At 37.5% G+C, this 22,680-nt stretch overlaps 1 protein-coding gene across 1 annotated transcript in view; it reads right to left on the reverse strand.

Annotated features, from left to right (window-relative positions):
* The window catches only part of LOC143228796 (uncharacterized), a 91,084-nt gene extending 68,902 nt beyond the window's left edge, over positions 1-22,182 (reverse strand). Inside the window, exon 1 of the mRNA XM_076460158.1 lies at positions 21,898-22,182. The gene's annotated coding sequence lies outside the window, so the exon portion shown is untranslated. The remainder of the gene's footprint in view (positions 1-21,897) is intronic.
* Between the last annotated feature and the right edge of the window lie 498 nt (positions 22,183-22,680).

The raw sequence follows: 22,680 nt of genomic DNA on the forward strand, positions 1-22,680 counted from the left end.
TAGTACTAAAATTGCACGTACGAATATTAAAAAGTTTGTTTCAGAATTTGTACGCAAAGTTACAGAAAAGTGCATAGTCCTTCCTAATTTTAAAAAGGAAATACTGCAATTCGAAAAAAAAAATCAATACGTTTTTTGAAACTAGTGAACTAAGCAAAGGTGCGATAGTAGCTGTGCAACAACGATAAGCAAAACTTTGTACACCGAGTTTTATTCCTTTAGTAGGTGTGTAACAGAGTCTAGTTTCAGTTCTTATTTCCTTCATGGAAGGTAATGTGGCAAATAATGGTTGTTACATATCCTCTTTTCCCCTTCTAGCGACGTTCCTGTATATAATAGTGCAGGCATTTTAACCTTGTCAACTTTCAGAGAGCTACAAGTGTTGCATTGTCGTTGCAAAAGCGATTGGTTGTTGCCACATATCTCGCTAACGACGTAGAATCGAGGCAATAGTAGTGCAGTAAAGTTAACGCTTGTTATATTCAAACGTTCTTCATGTTTCAGTATGAAATATAAAGCGCATTCTACACCTTGTAAAGAACAGAATACAAATATAAGTTACCCCTACATGATGAGTGTTTTGAACAAATGGTGTTCACTGTGTTATCGTGTTTTTGTTTCTAGTCCAGAAAGCGCTTGATTTGATATTCATTGTTCATTTCTTTGTTCATCTGAACGACAGTTAATTCCCATAATGGGTTAAAAGTTCAGAGACTCCCAGTCAAAGCTGTCACTGACTTTTAATTGTCAACCAACCAACAGAACTCTCTGCTGAATACGTCTTCTGGTAACCGAATAGCGGGACTGACTGTCGTTGTTATAACGCATCCACAGTTGGTACCTTAAAACTCCCAGCTCGATACGTTTGCCAGTAGGCCTCGTCAGCACCAACATTATTAGTTTTAAATATGGATATTAACGTATTAAACTGAGGGTCGAAAAATAAAAGTGAATAGGCAGGGACACGAATACATTTACACATGTACACGTTTGTAAACGATCTAAAGTCGGTGTTCGATTTCCAGCTTAAATCTTGTACATCAGGGATCTTTACCCACAAATAAAATACATCTATCCTTCGTGTACGAGCCGCAACCGATGGATTTTTTTTGTTTGTTTGTTTGGGAATTTCGCACAAAGCTACTCGAGGGCTATCTGCGCTAGCCGTCCCTAATTTAGTAGTGTAAGACTAGAGGGAAGGCAGCTAGTCATCACCACCCACCGCCAACTCTTGGACTACTCTTTACCAACGAATAGGGGGATTGACCGTCACATTATAGACCCCACGGCTGGGAGGGCGAGCATGTTTAGCGCGACGCGGGCGCGAACCCGCGACTATCGGATTACGAGGTCGCACGCCTTACGCGCTAGGCCATGCCGGGCCCGCAACCGATGGAAGTACTCATGGAAGTTATGTTCCAGGTTGTTTGTTTATTAAATTACTGATATTAAATTAAAAAAAAAAGCCAAGAGCAGACCTCATGCATCAGACCTGACAAAAGAAATATCTTCAACGGCAAATGTCTGCCTTGTAACAGTGAAAATAACCAACAACTAAACACAAAGTAACGATCCTGGAGACTGAGATAAAAGTAAGAAGAGAGGGAAATTTTATTTTAGAAATAGGTTTATGCGCTATGGCTCGCGCATTTTACCGTGTAGATCTTTGTGGGTTTATGTTTTGTACTATTTGTGTAATGGGGCTCGGCATGGCGAGGCGGTTAAGGCACTCGACTCGCAATCCGAGGGTCGCGAGGTTCGAATCCCCGTCGCACCAAACATGCTCGCCCTTTCAGCCGTGGGGGTGTTATAATGTACGGTCAATCCCAATATTCGTTGGTAAAAGAATAGCCCAAGAGTTGGCGGTGGGTGGTGATGACTACCTGCCTTTCCTCTTCTCTTACACTGCTAAATTAGGGACGACTAGAGCAGATAACCCTCGTGTAGCTTTGCACGAAATTAAAAAACAAACAATTCCTTACTCAATCGCCCCTCACCCCAGTGGCACAACGGTATAGTTGCGGACTTACAAGCGAGAAATTGGGTTTCGATACTCGTGGTGGAAAGAGCACAGATAGCCCATTGTGTAGTTTGTGATTAATTAAAACAATTCCTGCAGTCAAGTATTCATCCGCTGATATCTTCATACAGAAGGTATTGATAAATAATATTAACAAAGTTCTCTGTAAGATGTTCAGTCTGGTAGATAATACAATCATTCTGAATTATATTTATTTGTTCATGTGTGTTTGTTTCTTTCTTTTGTTCTAATTCGAAACTGTTATTTGCAATACAATGCCAGAATCTGCGTTATTGCAGATACTTTGGACATATCTGTTTGGTATCTGAAGACACCATATCAGCTTCTGTTTGTTTGCTTCTTTTTGTTTTTTGAATTTCGCGCAAAGCTACTCGAAGAATATCTGCGCTAGCCGTCCCTAACTGAGCAGTGTATGACTAGAGGGAATGCAGCTAGTCATCACCACCCACCGCCAACTCTTGGGCTACTCTTTTACCAATGAATAATGGGATTTACCGTCACATTATAACACCCACGGCTGGGAGTACGAGCATATTTGGTGCAACCAGGATTCGAACCCGCGACCCTCGGATTACGAGTCAAACGCCTTAACACGCTTGGCCATGCTGGGCCCTGTCAGCTTCTAACGAAAATATTCTCGTGCGAATGGCCATCTTTGTTCAGTCTAGTGTCGTTTACTTTGCATTGTATTTTAAAGATCCATCAAAGTAACTAAAACATTCTAGTAACACCATCTTTTAAACTGTCATACTTTGACAGACGTTTAAAGAAACTCTTATATTTGCTTCAACAACGCCAATAAAAGGACGTCGCATGCTGTTCCTACATATGAAAAGTAAACATAATTTTTTGTTCTGATGAAATAAATAAAGCTTTCTTACACTGAACTTACACATTTAGTAAGTTGCTGCCTTAAGTTGCTCTCAATAGTTGCCTGTTTCTTTGTTTTAAATTCTGCGCAAATTTACCCTATTGTTGTCTGTGTTAACTATACCAAATTTACAAATGATAGACCAGAGGGAGGTCAATTAGTCGATGTTAACTCTTGGGCAACTCTTTACCAACGAAATAGTGGGTCTGATTGCTAAATGGTAACGCTCCACATTTGAAAGGGCGAACATGTTCGGTGACAGGATTCGAACTCTTCAAGTGAAGAATGTTAACCATCCTCTCGAGCTGGGTCTCCTCACGGTTTGTACAATGTTGATTTGTTTTCTGTTTACATGAATTCTCTTGAGGGCTTGTGCACAAACATATATAATAGTCAAAAGCAGGTCATCCCGGAGAACACTTTTCTCGAAGATGTTGGGGGTCCTACCATTTTTCAAGAATTTTTCTACAATTTTTCGTGTATTGTCGTGACAGAAATGAACATAAGGATGACATGTCACATCATGTTAGATTAATAAGTGATAAAATGCACAAAAACCATAAAGATCAGATAGAGCAATCACCTATGAGTATACGTAGCGTATCTTGGTTTTTAATATCAGCAGATTTAATAACCTGTTCCTCACACTTGTTGTAGATAAAGATAAGACAATGGCCTCTTGAAAAGTTAATTCGAATTTTGGTGATCTTGTGGACACAGTGACGTAAGTAGTCCTCACTCTCTTGTCTGGTGTTTATTACTTCCAGAAAATATTGGATACAGTTATATTATAGAACCTAGTTTTACAGAAACCTTACTAATTATTTTTATATCTGAACTTACTGTTTAGAGATATTAATCAAGTATATAACGAGTTTTATAAAAATCAAGATACAACAATGATCATTTCGAACAACAGGGTCTATAAAGATCAGGATACAGCAATGATCCTTTTGAACAATAGGGTCTATAAAGATCAAGATACAACAATGATCATTTTGAACAATAGGGTCTATAAAGATCAGGATACAGCAATGATCCTTTTGAACAATAGGGTCTATAAAGATCAAGATACAACAATGATCATTTCGAACAGTGAGGTCTATAAAGATCAAGATACAACAATGATCCTTTTGAACAATAGGGTCTATAAAGATCAGGATACAGCAATGATCATTTTGAAGAGTGAGGTCTATAAAGATCAAGATACAACAATGATAATTTCGAACAATAGGGTCTATAAAGATCAAGATACAACAATGATCCTTTTGAAGAGTGAGGTCTATAAAAATCAAGATACAACAATGATCATTTCGAACAACAGGGTCTATAAAGATCAGGATACAGCAATGATCCTTTTGAACAGTGAAGTCTATAAAGATCAAGATACAACAATGATCATTTCGAACAATAGGGTATATAAAGATCAAGATACAACAATGATCATTTCGAACAACAGGGTCTATAAAGATCAGGATACAGCAATGATCCTTTTGAACAGTGAGGTCTATAAAGATCAAGATACAACAATGATCATTTCGAACAATAGGGTATATAAAGATCAAGATACAACAATGATCCTTTTGAAGAGTGAGGTCTATAAAGATCAAGATACAACAATGATCATTTCGAACAACAGGGTCTATAAAGATCAGGATACAGCAATGATCCTTTTGAACAGTGAGGTCTATAAAGATCAAGATACAACAATGATCATTTCGAACAATAGGGTATATAAAGATCAAGATACAACAATGATCCTTTTGAACAGTGAGGTCTATAAAGATCAAGATACAACAATGATCATTTTGAAGAGTGAGGTCTATAAAGATCAAGATACAACAATGATCATTTCGAACAATAGGGTATATAAAGATCAAGATACAACAATGATCCTTTTGAACAGTGAGGTCTATAAAGCTCAAGATACAACAATGACCCTTTCGAGCAGAGGGTTCTATAAAACTAAAGATACAACAATGATCCTTTGGAACAACTGGGCCTCAAAAGATCGAAATACAGCCACAGTGTTTTTTGTATTTTAAAGTTTAACAAAGTATCTTGTATTTAAGAATAATTTTTCGATAAACATTTATAAGGGATTTCTTATGCTATTACCTTTACGTAAATACTCACAATAAACGTCAACCAACGGACGTTCATAAAGAACTAATGTATTCTAACTTCTTTAATGAGTGGGGCATGGCATGGCTTAGTGGTTAGGGGTGCTTCATTCTGATTCTGATAGTCGAGGGTTTGAATCCCTTTTATCGAATATTATCATCCCTTCAGCCATGGGGAAGTTATCACGAATAAATCGTGAACGGTTATTTTTCGTGAATTTCGAAACAAACCAAAATCAGTTGCCCGGCATGGCCTGGTTATTAAATTGTAATCTAAGGGTCGCAGGAATGAATCATTGTCATATCAAACATGTTTGTCCTTCCAGCCGTGTGGGCGTTATAATGTGATGGTCAGCCTCAATATTCGTTGGTAAAATAATAGCCCAAGAGTTGGCGGTGGGTGGTGTTGACTAGCTGCCTTCCCTCAGGTCTTACTCTGCTAAATTAGGGACGGCTAGCGCAGATAGTCCTTTTGTAGCTTTGCGTTAAATTCAAAAGTACAAAACCCAAACTTATTATGAGCTACTCTGGGATCCGCCAGTAACACAGTGGCATGTCTGCGAATTTATAAGGCTAGAAGCTGGGTTTCGATACCCATTGCTTTATGCTTAAACTACAAGCAAACAAAGTTATATTCGGTAGGTGTTTTGGTCTTCTCCTAGACTCTTGTCTCTCCTCTTTGGATCGTCTGTACTTCAGTCTCTAAAATAATTTTTAGTCTCTGTGTTTCTCTGACGTTGTGTAACATGTCGGAATTACATCACCCTCGTTATTGTGACATGTGTCTTTTGTTTGAAGATAGGGAAATCGTATAGGGCTCTTCCCTCGTGCATCTGCGACAACACAACGTAAAAGATTCGCAGATGTTGAAATATTACAACATCTCTGTCCATTTCTTTCAGTCAAAGCTGCTTTGACTATATTCAATTTTTGTAAAACCTACTGCGTAAAGTTTACACTTGACTGCAAATAACATACATAATTTACCTGCGACAAACGTAGGAAGAAGGCCTAGAACTGTAGAATAAAATTATTCTATAACTTGCGTGAAGAACCCACTGTTCTTGTTTCTTATAGCCTGTGAAGGGCAGATAACCCTAGAACTTTGTTATTACATTCTGTGTGGCGCAGGTAGTCCGGTAGTTTTAGTACAGTCTGTGTAGCGCAGGTTGCTCTGGAGTTTTGTTATTACATTCTGTTTGGCACAGATAGCCCTGGAGTGTCGAGCCATTGAACATAACCACTAAGGTAGAGGAAGTAATTTTGAATTGGTCAGCCCAGTGCTTGGTGGGTCGAGAGGAATGTCCCCCCTCTAAGATTAAATTATGTGCTAATTTTGCAATGATTTATTGAGCGTATTAACCATTCGCTTGTGCTCACTGACAATTACACTCACATGCATATGACACGAGTAATTTAATATACATCTTTATACTGATTCACATGTACTACTATCAGTTTATATGTTCAACTAGAAACGTTTGAAGTGTAAATTAAAATGTAAAAAGCTCTACAAGTACTGTGATAAAATGTTGGTCCGGCTGCTGACCGATCTTCTGGACGTGCTGATGTGCAAATGTACCAGCGAACCAATTCGTTGTTGTTTATTATGATTTCGTGTTGTAGGTAACGTTGTTGTTTATTAGCATCCAGTGCTGCAGGTTTTGTTTTTGTCTCTTTGCAACCAGTGTTGTAGGTATTGTTATTCTTTATTAGCATGTAGTGTTGTAAGTATTATTATTATTTATTAGCATCCAGTGTTATAGGTATTGCTATTCTTTATTAGCATCCAGTGTTGTAGGTATTGTTATTGTTTATTAGCATCAGGGTTGTACCTATTGTTTTGTATATTAGCGTGTAGTGTTGTAGCTATTGTTATTGTTTATTAGCATCCAGTTGTGTAGCTATTGTTACTGTTTATTAGCGTGTAGTGTTGTAGCTATTGTTATTGTTTATTAGCATCCAGTGTTGTAGGTATTGTTTTGTATATTATCATCCAGTGTTGTAGGTATTGTTTTGTATATTAGCATCCAGTGTTGTAGCTATTGTTACTGTTTATTAGCCTGTAGTGTTGTAGGTATTGTTATTGTTTATTAGCACGCAGTGTATTAAATATTATTATTGTTTATTAGCATCCAGTGTTGTAAATATTGTTATTGTTTATTAGCACACAGTGTATTAAGTATTGTTATTGTTTATTAGCATCCAGTGTTGTAAGTATTGTTATTGTTTATTAGCACACAGTGTATTAAGTATTGTTATTGTTTATTAGCATCCAGTGTTGTAAGTATTGTTATAGTTTGTTAGCACGCTGTGTTGTAAGTATTGTTATTGTTTATTAGCACGCAGTGTTGTAAGTGTTGTTATTGTTTATTAGCATCCAGTGTTGTAGGTATTGTTTTGTATATTAGCATTCAGTGTTGTAGCTATTGTTACTGTTTATTAGCGTGTAGTGTTGTAGGTATTATTTTGTTTGTTAGCATCCAGTGTTGTAGCTATTGTTACTGTTTATTAGTGTGTAGTGTTGTAGGTATTATTATTGTTTATTAGCATCCAGTGTTGTAGGTATTGTTATTGTTTACTAGCATCCAGTGTGGTAGGTATTGTTATTGTTTATTTGCATCCAGTATTGTAGGTATTGTTATTGTTTATTAGCATGCAGTGTTGTAAGTGTTGTTATTGTTTATTAGCACGCAGTGTTGTAAGTATTAGCATCCAATATTGTAGGTATTGTTATTGTTTATTAGCATGCAGTGTTGTAAGTATTGTTATTGTTTATTAGCACGCAGTGTTGTAAGTATTGTTATTGTTTATTAGCATCCAATATTGTAGGTATTGTTATTGTTTATTAGCTCGCACTGTTGTAAATATTATTATTGTTTATTAGAATCCAGTGTTGTAACTATTGTTATTGTTTATTAGCATCCAGTGTTGTAAGTATTGTTATTGTTTATTAACACGCAGTGTTGTAAGTATTATTATTGTTTATTAGCATCCAGTGTTGTAACTATTGTTATTATTTATTAGCATCCAGTGTTGTAACTATTATTATTGTTTATTAGCATCCAGTGTTGTAACTATTGTTATTGTTTATTAGCATCCAGTGTTGTAAGTATTGTTATGTTTATTAGCACGCAGTGTCAAAATGATTTCTGTGCGTTTTTTAATCTGAATATTCCTCTAATTACACCATGATGTTAACGAACCCTCTAAGTATCATAATTAAACTATAAAAGTAACTGTGCCATGTGAAAACTCTACTCAGAATGATATTAATGAAGAATCAATACATACGCTGAACACGCTATACACATATGTATTGTTGTTTATATAAAATCGCGGCCATTTTTTTCCTGATACTTAACTCACGTGGTAAGTAGTAAAGCTATCAAAGAACTTCTCCGTTTTCATTGGTTACCTGCAGAATCAAAGCCTTGAGACAGTTTTTATTTACAAACACGCTCTTTGTATTAATAGGTGTACATGTGTTAAATCGTTCAACTTTCTTGAATCTAGACTACATTCGTTTTGGGTCAGAGCTAACTAACGTACAAGGTGAAAATAAAGTCCTGCCTTAAATTTTACGATTTATCATGTACAGGTGTTATCTTTATACAATCTGGAGAAAGTTCAAGGTAGCCCTGCTCTTTAAAATAAGTCTACAACCTTTCCTTATCTTAGCATGAAAAAAAGTGGACTGGATTTTATCCTTGTAAGCTGTACAGCTGTAGAATGCACAACGTCAGCACCTTTGATAGACCTGACGTTATCTTCGAAGCTTTTCACCAGGAAGACAGATGAAGTTTCAAGCTATTGTGTTCGTTACCTGCTGCCGAAGTAACACGATATTCTCCGAATTATTTACTCGCTGTTGGGGAAATTGTTTCTTACTTTTGAGTTAATGGCTTAAATTACTTCATTTTCAACCGCAGTAATAGACTGTCTAGATGTATAATTCTCTGTCGGCTTGGGACGACCAGAAGAATTTCTTCTTTAGGCTGTGAATCGAAATTATTCCTTTCTGTTGCTTGATTGTGAAAAAAAAAATATCTCGAAGTCTTAATCTACGAGTAAATTCTTATAGACCGGATATGAATCCGAAACTATCCATGTTTCTATTTAGAGGTGGAAGAAAAATTAGTGAAAGTTTTATGTTGAGTTTAAGAGAACAGACTGACGACATTGTTCTCAGGTTTGGGTCGATCGAATGCAGAAGTTGGTGGACTCGGAATCCGAAACTATTTTCGGAGACAGCTAACTATACGTGTTTAGACTGTTGTGGTTATTAACAAGTGGCTTACACTGGTATTAGTATGAGTCTGTTTAAGGTCGGTATTACGTTGTAAATAGACATTATGGTTCGGAGAAACCTTTGACCTTATGTGAAATATTACGATGCTGTTGTTTTTTATTGTTGTTTTTCACGAGATTTTCAAAAGTCTCAGAATTGTTTAATGCTCTCCTGATAACAATCAAATACTAGAACGACACCTAGTGGTGTCTTCATTTAACAGTTATAAGTAATATGGTTAAATAGGATTTGAAACAGTTAGAATGGAAAATATTGCTGTAATGAAACCTGATAAAAGAAACAGTGAGGCGACTCTTTAAAAACCTTATTACAAGCGAAGGCTTGAAAACATTTTGAATAATACTACTAAAACTAAGAAATTACAAGTAGATTCTTACAAAACTACAGAAACTTAGGTTCATGTATTCTTAAGGTGGCTGCTATGGGTATTAATTAAAATACAGAACAACTCACTTTGTTAACCAGAAGATGACCTAAGAAGGTCGAAACGTTGTTCTGTACTTTATTTTAACTGAAGTCTTAATACCCATACGAGCCGCGTTAAAAATACATTTTTACCTCAGATTAGTTTCTCGTCATTACAAAACTTAGAATTCAGAGATACAGTTTAGAACTAGAGTATAGTTTAACGATAGAGATGTACGCTATAGAAAAACACCATAATATTAGTCCTTGTAGACCAGTTGTTTAGAATATAGGTACATATAATCACGTACTGGCTGGGTTCTTGGTAAAATTTAAGAAAACAATAAGTACTTCTCTTTTGTTGTTGTTTTTAAATAAAATACAGATTTAAAAGTCAGATAATAATAACATATATTCTAGAAGTTTTGAGATAGAATCTACTTTGATTAATATTCATTTACAAGGGACTTCAAATGAGCTGATTACCAAGTTTATATAAATTAAAATAAAGGAACAGCACTATGTTAATAGGATTTTTAGTAACTGTTGAAGTTTGTAAGTCAAGAATTAATCTTATGCCCAAACAATGAATAACAATGACAGAATGATTGTCCTTTAAGTCTCTTATGTCTGTATTGTTGTTGTTTTCACATCGGACTATATACTGTGACCGCAGAGGCGAAATTGAGTTAGTTCTTGGACTAACTCAGTAGCCGACATGATAGTTTAAAATTCACTGTCACAAATAACCAACTTTTCTTCTCGTAAGGCCCAGCATGGCCAAGTGGGTAAAGGCGTTCGACTTGTAATCCGAGGGTTGCGGGTTCGCATCCCTGTCACACCAAACATGTTCACCCTTTCAGCCGGAGGAGCGTTATAATGTGACGGTCAATCCCATTATTTGTTGGTAAAAGAGTAGCCCAAGAGTTGGCGGTGGGTGGTGATGACTATCTGCCTTCCATCTAGTCTTACACTACTAAATTAGGGACGGCTAGCGCAGATAGCCCTCCAGTAGCTTTGTGCAAAATTCAAAAACACACAAACAAAAAAAACCTTCATAACTACCGTTAAACTTATCTTGTCTGTAGGATTAATACATGTATTTAGAGGTAACATAAATCTTCTAACATGTCTTAACTATGTGGGAAATTATTGGTATTATGGCCGAAAAACTCGCTAACGATGAGAGTACCAACGAATTATTCATCGTGTTGTCATCGATACAGTGTTTAATTTTATGACGTATTGTTTTACGTCATTAACTAAGCCTACTTTATTGTTCTATACTGCACGCGATTACTTTCGAAGGGGGAATATTTTTAGTCACATATGCTCCCAGATATACAACACCAGCTTTCCATACGAAAGTAGTTTCGTTTGTTTTGTTTGTTTTGAATTTCGCGCAAAGCTACTCCGGGGCTATCTGCGCTAGCCGTCCCTAATTTAGCAGTGTAAGACTAAATGGAAGGCATCTAGTCATCACCACCCATCGCCAACCATTGAGCTACTCTTTTACCAACGAATAGCGGGATTGACCGTAACATTGTAACGCCCCCACGGCTGAAAGGACGAGCATGTTTGGTGCGACGGGGATTCGAACCTCGCGACGCTCGGATTGCGAGTCGAGTGCCTTAACCGCCTCGCCATGCCGGGCCCCCTTACACAAATAGTACAAAACATAAACCCACAAAGATCTACACGGTAAAATGCGCGAGCCATAGCGCATAAAACTATTTCTAAAATAAAATTTCCCTCTCTTCTTACTTTTATCTCAGTCCCCAGGATCGTTACTTTGTGTTTAGTTGTTGGTTTTTTTAACTGTTACAAGGCAGACATTTGCCGTTGAAGATATTTCTTTTGTCAGGTCTGATGCATGAGGTCTGCTCTTGGCTTTTTTTTGAAATTTAATATAAGTAATTTAATAAACAAACAACCTAGAACATAACTTCCATTAGTACTTCCATCGGTTGCGGGCCCGGCATGGCCAAGCGCGTAAGGCGTGCGACTCGTAATCCGATAGTCGCGGGTTCGCGCCCGCGTCGCGCTAAACATGCTCGCCCTCCCAGCCGTGGGGGTGTATAATGTGACGGTCAATCCCACTATTCGTTGGTAAAAGAGTAGCCCAAGAGTTGGCGGTGGGTGGTGATGACTAGCTGCCTTCCCTCTAGTCTTACACTACTAAATTAGGGACGGCTAGCGCAGATAGCCCTCGAGTAGCTTTGTGCGAAATTCAAAAACAAACCATACACTCAGCATGCGTACTCTATGCTTATAGGCCGGGGTACACAAGGCCCCGGTATGGCCAGGTGGGTTAACAAACAAACAAAAAAAATCCATCGGTTGCGGCTCGTACACGAAGGATAGATGTATTTTATTTGTGGGTAAAGATCCCTGATGTACAAGATTTAAGCTGGAAATCGAACACCGACTTTAGATCGTTTACAAACGTGTACATGTGTAAATGTATTCGTGTCCCTGCCTATTCACTTTTATTTTTCGACCCTCAGTTTAATACGTTAATATCCATATTTAAAACTAATAATGTTGGTGCTAACGAGGCCTACTGGCAAACGTATCGAGCTGGGAGTTTTAAGGTACCAACTGTGGATGCGTTATAACAACGACAGTCAGTCCCGCTATTCGGTTACCAGAAGACGTATTCAGCAGAGAGTTCTGTTGGTTGGTTGACAATTAAAAGTCAGTGACAGCTTTGACTGGGAGTCTCTGAACTTTTAACCCATTATGGGAATTAACTGTCGTTCAGATGAACAAAGAAATGAACAATGAATATCAAATCAAGCGCTTTCTGGACTAGAAACAAAAACACGATAACACCGTGAACACCATTTGTTCAAAACACTCATCATGTAGGGGTAACTTATATTTGTATTCTGTTCTTTACAAAGTGTAGAATGCGCTTTATATTTCATACTGAAACATGAAGAACGTTTGAATATAACAAGCGTTAACTTTACTGCACTACTATTGCCTCGATTCTACGTCGTTAGCGACATACGTGGCAACAACCAATCGCTTTTGCAACGACAATGCAACACTTGTAGCTCTCTGAAAGTTGACAAGGTTAAAATGCCTGCACTATTATACACAGGAACGTCGCTAGAAGGGGAAAAGAGGATATGTAACAACCATTATTTGCCACATTACCTTCCATGAAAGAAATAAGAACTGAAACCAGACTCTGTTACACACCTACTAAAGGAATAAAACTCGGTGTACAAAGTTTTGCTTATCGTTGTTGCACAGCTACTATCGCACCTTTGCTTAGTTCACTAGTTTCAAAAAACATATTGATTTTTTTTCGAATTGCAGTATTTCCTTTTTAAAATTAGGAAGGACTATGCACTTTTCTGTAACTTTGCGTACAAATTCTGAAACAAACTTTTTAATATTCGTACGTGCAATTTTAGTACTATTTTTTTAGAAAGAGATGAACTAATAGATCGTTTAAAAGGCTGTATCTGAAAAATAGGCAAAAAAAAGTATTGTATTTGGCTTCGTATTGTTATCATCGTTAGTAGCCTAAGCAATCACTTAAGCCTAATAGCTAGTTTTCTTTTAAAGTTATTACGGCGAGTAGCCTAAACAATCACTTAAGCCTAATTACTAGCATTCTTTTAATGTTATCATCGCTAGTAGTCTGAACAACCACTTAAGCCTAATTACTAGTTTTCTTTTAAAATTATTACAGCGAGTAGCCTAAACAACCACTTAAGCTTAATTTCTAGTTTTCTTTTAAAATTGTAACGGTGAGTAGCCTAAACAATCACTTAAGCCTAATTACTAGCATTCTTCTAATGTTACCATCGCTAGTAGCCTGAACAACCACTTAAGCCTAATTACTAGTTTTCTTTTAAAATTATTACGGCGAGTAGCCTAAACAACCACTTAAGCTTAATTTCTAGTTTTCTTTTAAAATTGTAACGGTGAGTAACCTAAATAATCACTTAAGCCTAATTGTTAGTACTAGTTTAAAAGTTATCACGGTGAGTAGCCTAAACGACCACTTATGCCTAATTACTTTTTTTAAGTTATTATGGTTAACAGCCGAAACAACCACTTGAGTCTGTTTACTTCTTTAAAAGTCAGCTATTAGTTAGTAACTAGTTTTATATTACGTTTCGGTTACTAATCTGTTGCCATCATTAAGGAAATCCTGAAATAAACCACTTCTGTGTGAAGTATTGGATGTGATCGTGAGTCTCGTTGTTCGATGGCAGGCTGGTGTCTTGTGAGTGTGTTTCCTTATAACAAAGCCACATCGGGCTATCTGCTGGGCCCACTGAGGGGAATCCAACTCCTCGCTTTAGGGTTGTAAATTCGCTGTACTAGCGGGGGGTGGAACTGGTGTCTTAACCCACGAATAGTTTTCGTTTTCTTTTGGGTTTTTTTTTTTACCCATTTAAACTTTCATCATCTAACCAATTCAAAATTATCGGGAGGGGTAATCAGAGTTTGGTGCGTTATCTGCAAGGATGATTGAGTTAAGTGAGTGGAAAGCATTTGTTATCATTCTTTCACGTGTGGTTCATTTTAGTATTATTCCAATTAATCATATGGTCCTCTTTGGCATAATGAGCTATTGCGGATACATTAATTCGAGTAATTTTTTTTTTATAATTAATTAAATTTTTTCGATATTTAAAATTATGGTCGAAAATTAAAAAAAAAAAAAAGAATCAGCAGTAGACGCTCAATTATAAATACTGGAGTACATAAGTTATTGTTGTTCTGAATTAAGCACAAAGTTACTCAATGAGATATCTGCGTTCTGCCCACCACGAGTATCGAAACCCGGTTTGTAGCGTTGTAAGTCCGCACACATACCACTGAACCACTGGGGAACACATGAATTATACCTGAAGTATAAGCCTAAACGTAGGAAGTTTTAAAAACAAATTACTATTATTAAGTACTATACTAATAACAATCAATATGAAAAAAATTACATGTACCGAGTATACGTTCTATTGGGTATAAGGGGGTCGACATAAATATTTTATGCTACTTACCATGACAATGACTGATAATCGATACCTTATCCCTTTCCATAAGTACTCTCTTACTTATTAAGACATTATAGCATCTTAAAATTGAATATCCTCCATTTTATATTTCAAGCGAGGTCTCCAGCTGGTACAGTGGTAAGTTTACGGACTTATAACGCTAAAATCAGGGGTTCTATTCCCCTGGGTGGACTCAGCAGATAGCCTGCTGTGGCTTTGCTATACGGAAACGCACACACATTTTTAAGCGAGGTTAACAGTATATGAACTGTCGCTAAAAACGTTACAAAACACAGAATATATTGATTAATAAATATATTTGGTAGCTCAGCGGTAAACTTGAGGAATTAGAAGGCTAAAATTTAAGTTTATATATCTGCGGTATGCATAGCACAAATAAATTTGACATTTTCAACCTGAAAAGCATGCAACACAAGGGCTAACTAAATATTTGACCAGTTCAGTGACTTAATTTAGTAATACTGATTAGAAAGGAGCATAGATAACCAGTCAATAACATCACCCAGTCACGCAGTTACTCTTAGTTGAAAAGTGTAACTGACTGTTTCAGTTACTTGTATATCCCTCCAATAGATGATAGTGTAGGACGTGTTCAGCTGCTCAAGCCTAGGTCCTTCCGATACATAGCCCCATATGATAACCACTAAGCTATGCACACGCTATACATTACTACACTATTACACAAAAATACAAGCCCTATAGCCCGAGGGCTTTCGAAAGGTGAGCATTTCTTCGGTTTAGTTCGCACTCGATGCAGAAAAGTCCATGTTTCAAAAGCAGTCCAGTTATAGGATTTTTGGGTTTTCTTAACATGATAAATAGTGATACAATATTTCAATAAAAAAATAAGTCACAATGTCTGACTCTGTAACTAAATATGTCTCAATAATTTTATCAAAATAGAAAAATGAGTCACAAAGCCCGACTCCGTAACTACACGTTTCAATTTTTGAACCAAATCTTTGGCTACTCTTTTACCAACGAATAGTGGGATTGACCTTTATATTACAATGATCGAAAAGGAGAGCATTTTTTTTCGGCAACAGGAATTCGATTAGGTTTCGTATTTTCTTTTAGTATTTTAAAAGATTGCCTCATTATCCAAAGTAGTAATACACTATAATTATCAATTCTACGTATCATCTAAAATATATATATAAAGTATGAATTCACTGTAATGTGCAAGATATAATTAAAACAGTATTTTTGTTTCTTTATTGTTAAGCGCAAAGCTACACAATGGACTATCTGTAATGTGCTCACCACACGTATCGAAACGCAATTTTTTTGCCTTTATGTCTTCAGACGTACCACCAGTGGCGTAGCTAGGGTTTTCAGCGTCCGGGGACAAAGTCAGTTTCGCGCCCCTTGTGACAAAATGTAAGTCATAATTCCTAATTACGTAACATCAATTTGCTCCCCCCAATGCTGCGCCCGGGGAAAGATGTACCCTTTGTCCCCCTCTAGCTACGCCACTGCGTACCACTCGGCTAGAAGCAAAGAGGAAATATACAATTGATATAAAAATACGATAATACCACAATAAAATAACGAAATTCTAAACAACTATCTTCTCTTTACGCTCCTTGGTGGCTCAGCAGTAGGTTTGAAGGCTTATAACGCTAAAAAACAGGTTTTAATGCCGACATAAAGAGACAAGTCATAAGAGAGACTAGCGCCACCTTTAATATATTTTTCTTAATTTTGTCGTAATTACGTTTTAAAATGTGTATCGGTAAGTTTCAAACTAATCTGATTCCGGTTATTTCAGTCATCTCTAAATTGAGAAATCAATATAGGCACCACTACAAAGCAAGTTTTCATGTTAATAGTTGCATATTTTTCCTTTGAAATTATATATTTGCGCATGCGCTATTGAGGTCACTATTCATCGTGCATATATACACATGCACACACACCGGAAATGATATAAACTGAAAGTAACAATGGTTGCTATCTTATTGTGTTGTAAAAGGAAAACACGTTTTCGAAATCATACAGACGACATACATTCTATTTTTTCCTTTTGATGTCATTAATATCACTTTAACGCTTTGTTCAACTTGTATTTCCCGACAAAAAGACATGTTTCTATTCAACGCCTCTTTTCTAACCCTCCTTTATTGCTACGTACAGAAACAGTTAGCTAACCCTATTTTCATTTGTGCAATGAAGCTAAAAGTCCTTGTTTCATCTAGTGTTAAACATATTTCCACTTTTATACGTGTTTCACATGCTGGATTTTTTCTGTAAAGCATCTGAGCAGCTCAAACCTCTGGTTCGTATTTAACAGCGCATATTTTTGTTGTTGTTGTTGCTTTATTTTGTTCATTTGAAGCACGTAACAGAAAAAACACAACCTCCACCTGCTTTTTGACAGAGATATATGATACAAAAAGAACAGCGTTTGTAAAGAATTTCGATATTTTATATTATATATATAAATTCAGGTGTTTTTTCTTTTGAATTTCGCTCAAAGCTACACGAGGGCTATCTGCGCTAGCCGCCCCTAATTTAGCAGTGTACGATTAGAGGGAGGCAGATAGTCATCACCACCCACCGCCAACTCTTGGGCTACTCTTTTATTAACGAATAGTGGAATTGACCGTCACATTATAATGCCCCCACGGCTGAAAGGGCGAGCATGTGTAGTGTGACGGGGATTCGACCTGCGACCTTCAGATTACGAGTGGAGCGCCTTCACCTCCTAGCCATGTCGAACCTTTGTTCGTTTTGAATTTCGCTCAAAGCTGCACAAGGGCTATCTGCACTAGCCATCCCTAATTTAGCAGTGTAATACTAGAGAAAAGGCAGCTAGTAATCACCACCCACCGCCAACTCTTGGACTACTCTTTTACCAACAAATAATGGAATTGACCGTCACATTATAACGCCAAAACGGCTGGTAGGGCGAGCATGTTTAGTGTGATGGGGATTCAACCCGCGAACCTCAGATTACAATCAAGACGGATGGCTCTGTGTGTCACGCTATCAGAGTCATAGTAAATATAATAAAACAAATACGGTTTCAAACAGGGATGGTTCCACGTATAGAAATGTCATTTCCTGTCTTCGAATCTTCAGTGACATTGCAAAATCGCGCTCCACGCTTTGTGGGCGTAGAGCTTATAAAGAGAACAGTCAAATACCACTATCCGATTAAAGTAGCCCAAGGGATGGCTACGGTTGATGTTGACTACTTCCCTTCTACCCAGTTTCAGAATTAGGGATGGCTAGCACAGTTAGTAGCCCCCCTCCCCCCTCCCTTGTGGAGATAGATCTGCGTGTGTCTGGGCGAATATCAGCTATCTCTATATTTTATTTTGTGTATATGTTGATACGTGTCCCTGTATGTGTCTATCTCCAAATATGTCACGTCTATTTGGGAACGTGAACGTATCACTTTACATGTTACTGTGTGTGTTTGTATGTATCTACTTGCATATACTCCAGCCTCGTACTAGCACTTTACCAACTACGTAACTAATTAAATTGTATAATTGAAACATAATTAATGTTTCAAGCTATAATCCAATCACCTCGATCACTTCTGACTGTCATTAGCGCCCTCTATTTAACTTTCATGCGCGTGTTTCTTCTGCAACTATAGCACCTACAAACTCATCAAACAAGAGAGAACATTTATCCATCTAACGCACGGTCATGACAATTTGAAGAGAAATTTCCCGCAAGAGGCCATTCACAACTCAGTTCTACACCCATACACCCAGGTGTGCACCCTATGGCACAGATTACGACAGCACAAAATTACCACTTCTGATAAACTAGGCTTAACAATGCGCTTCAAAGCACAGTTACCGGTGATCAAAGTTATGTTTCACTTTCTTCTTTTAATTTTTCTTGAGTCAATTGTATCGAACTGTTATTGACTGTCTTCAGTGTTCTCACAGATTTCACGTTATAATACAGAACGAATTAACGCGCTCAAATAATTTTTTTTTTTTTTTTTTTTTTTTTGTCTATTGTTAAGCGCAAAGCTCCAAAACTTTATGATCAGAAACCCATTTCAAGTAAAAAGCGTATATCAGGACTGCTGGTATGGGTATTAAAACTTATGCCAAAATAAAGCAGAGAACAACGTTTCGATCTCCTTACATCATTTTCAGGTTAACAAAGAGACTTTTCAAACCTGTTAAAATGTTAACCTCAAGATGATCTGAGGGAGGCCGAAAAGTTGTTCTTTGCTTTATTTTGGTAAAAGTGTTATTACCCATACCAGCAGTCCTGAGATACAAAGCTACAAAAAAGTTCCACCTGGCCTGTCGTACCTTCCGTAAAATTAGAGTTCTGACATGTAGCGTTATAATCACTGAAACTGCGCGCTAAGGCTTCTGAAAAGAAACAAGCATATCACTCTTTCACACGTGCCTTCCTGTTAACGTAGTTAAGCATTATCACCTCTCTAAAGGTGACCGAACAAAAACAGAGTCGTTGTTCCACTTTGTGCAAACACGTGTATAACGTAATGCAACGTGTTTTGAAAACATTTTGTGCCGTGTGTGTGTGTGTCGGAAGAAAGCGAATGAAATTCAAAAAATTCAAAGGCGACAACGTAGAACTAGAGGCGATCATTTTTGTTTGGTAATATAAAAAATAGTTTATCAGTGTTTACGAATAATATAATTATTTCCTTCAGAGATTGTACATTAAAAAAACAAACAAACCGAAACTGGGGCCTTTTCTGAAAATCATTGAACCTTTTGCGCGTGGTCTTATCTATTAACTCTTTTTAAGGTCTATACAAAGGAAATGTTCTTATACATGCTGGGCCCGGCATGGCCAAGCGTGTTAAGGCGTGCGACTCGTAATCTGAGGGTCGCAGGTTTGCATCCCCGTCGCGCCAAACATGCTCGCCCTTTCAGTCGTGGGAGTGTTATAATGTGACGGTCAATCCCACTATCCGTTGGTAAAAGAGTAGCCCAAGAGTTGGCGGTGGGTAGTGATGACTAGCTGCCTTCCCTCTAGTCTTACACTGCTAAATTAGGAACGGCTAGCACAGATAGCCCTCGAGTAGCTTTGTGCGAAATTCAAAAACAAACCATACACTCAGCATGCGTACTCTATGCTTATAGGCCGGGGTACACAAGGCCCCGGTATGGCCAGGTGGGTTAAGGAGTTCGACTCGTAATCCGAGGGTCGCGGGTTCGAATCCGGTCCACCAAACATGCTCGCCTTTTCAGCAGTGGAGGCGTTATAATTTGACGGTCAATCCCACTATTCGTTGGTAAAAGAGTAGTCCAAGAGTTGGTGGTGGGTGGTGATGACTAGCTGCCTTCCCTTTAGTCTTACACTGCTAAATTAGGAACGGCTAGCACTGTTGTTTTGTTTCTCTTAATTTCGTACCAAGCTACTCGAGGGCTGTCTGCGCTAGCCGTACCTAATTTAGCAATGTAAGACTAGAGGGAAGACAGCTAGTCATCACTACCCACCGCTAACTCTTGGGTTACTCTTTTGCCAACGAATAGTGGGATTGACCGTCACATCATAACGCCCTCACAGCTGAAAGGGCAAGCATGTTTGGTGCGACGGGGTTCGAACCCGCGACCCTCAGATTAGGAGTCGAGTGCCTTAACTACCTGACCATGCCGGGCCTGCGTTTGTCTGAAGGGACAAAATACTTGCCGTCTTATGCAAGTATTATCAGCACTACTTGCTAAAATCCTTAAGAGACTCCTGGTGATTAAAAAAATTAAGGGAAGAGACTTGTGAAAACTGAATATTATTCCACTTTAATGGTTCTTTTATTAATTAATCAGTTTTCCAGGTTAACCGTTTGAATATCGTTGACCACTAGCTAAGTGTTTGGATACTGTACATTTTCCTTCAGTTTTAATAAGTAAATATGTTTGTCTTCAATTTACTTAATGTGCACGAGTATTATTTTATTAGAAGTTACAGATTTAACTGTAAGTAAGAACATTTTATAAAGTTCATTAAAACTTGTTTACTTGAGAATGATCGTACCAATGACGGAAACGTCTCACCTGTTTTTGGAATATTTTTCCCTTATTGTAAACAACTGTAATTTGTAATTTGATAAAGAAATAAAATATGTATATATATATATATATGCCTATAAATTTATATGAAACTTATATTTAATTTAGATACAACTTTTCGGGTGAGTTTGTTTTGAATTTCGCGCAAAGCTACACGAGGGCTATCTGCGCTAGCCGTCCCTAACTTAGCAGTGTGTGATTAGAGGGAAATCAGCTAGTCACCACCAACCACCGCCAACCCTTGAGCTAATATTTTACCAACGAATAATTGGATTGGCCGTCACATTACAACTCTCCCACAGTTGAAAAGGCGAGCATGTTTGGTGTAACGGGGACTAGAACCTGCGACACTCAGATCACGAGTCGAGTGTCTTAACCACCTGGCCATTTAGAGTGAGAAATGAAGGTTTCTGTTTCTGTTTTGTCTAATAACAAAGCCACATCGGGCTATCTGCTCAGCCCACCGAGGGGAATCGAACCCCTGATTTTAGCGTTGTAAATCCGAAGACATACCGCTGTAATAGCGGGGGGCGAGAAATGAAGGCTTCTTTGTTTTTTACCACTGGTTGTTTTTATAGTCCTAATAAAAAATTTACGTTGCATGAAAGGGTAAATTATTACTATTTTTCAACATGTAAATAGGAACGCAATCCCACTACAGGTAAGTTTAACAGCTGTGTTTTTCACAACAAAATTAAAACAACAACAACAAAACCTACAGCTAACATTTCTTTTTGTTATCAGATCCCCCAACTTCGTCAGTTTCATCAATCTGATTCGTTTCTATTTCTCTCTGTCTTTTTTTTTTTTTTGTTGGTGGTAATACCTGTACATACATAATATATTACTGTTGCATGTTGATTGTTAAGCCGATGCAACTTGAAACTTGAAATAAACATTCGTATAGAACGAAGTTCGTTTCGCTGTAGTTGTTCGACGAAAAGATAAAATTACCAATTTAAATCATGAATATTATAAAAAAAATAAAAGAACAAGGATTCTAGAAATTTGTCTCTAGAATTTGATATAAACGGTGAGTAGTTTGTACGTGTATAGTTGTGTAGAAAAAAACAACCTTACCTCCCGGAAACTGACGTGCAAGCAAAACCGACCGTCGAGAAGGATTCTTTTACCGACTTTTCGTTATTGTTAAGACTCCCGAAATGATATATTCGTTTTGCTTCACCTTATCTGCTGTAACTTCAGGGTCTGTGTATATTTACAAGACAGGTACAATAATCTTCTACTTGCTGCTTATGCCGGTATACAACTGATGTTCGACAGCCACGCGCAAAGAGCGATGGGAATAGCCACGTGACGCACAGCGACACCAGCGCTGAGGATGCTCGCGTACCTGCTGTGCATGCGATGTTACCGAGCACCGAGTATATGTGTCATAAACGTTGCACAGCTGGGTTTATAAAAATATACTAGTAAATACATTCAAACATTTACCAGGGGCGTAAGTAAACTATATATACATGTAAAACATTATTACAGTTCCACAAAAACATAAGCATGAAAAGAACTCCACCTCTGCAAAAATGTATTTGAAATGTTTCAGATGACATTTTGACATTCTAAAAGTGATTTTCGTAATCAGATATCTTTAAGATAAGAAGTAAGCTTGGGACGTATTGCACCAGATCTTTCCAAACAACTTTATACGAGTCGAGTCTAACTTTTTTACTAGCATTTGTTTTCGAAAGGTCACATAGCACTCTTTCGTGTACCTTCTTGATAGCTCAGAAGTAAACCTGAAGGCTTTAATGGTAAAATTCGGGTTTCGATATCCGCGATGGTCAGAAGACGTTATGTAGCTGTGCACTTGGCAATAAACGTACGTTCTTTATCCAATCTAAC

Source organism: Tachypleus tridentatus, chromosome 10, assembly GCF_004210375.1.
Source record: "Tachypleus tridentatus isolate NWPU-2018 chromosome 10, ASM421037v1, whole genome shotgun sequence".
In the NCBI taxonomy this organism is placed as follows: domain Eukaryota; kingdom Metazoa; phylum Arthropoda; class Merostomata; order Xiphosura; family Limulidae; genus Tachypleus; species Tachypleus tridentatus.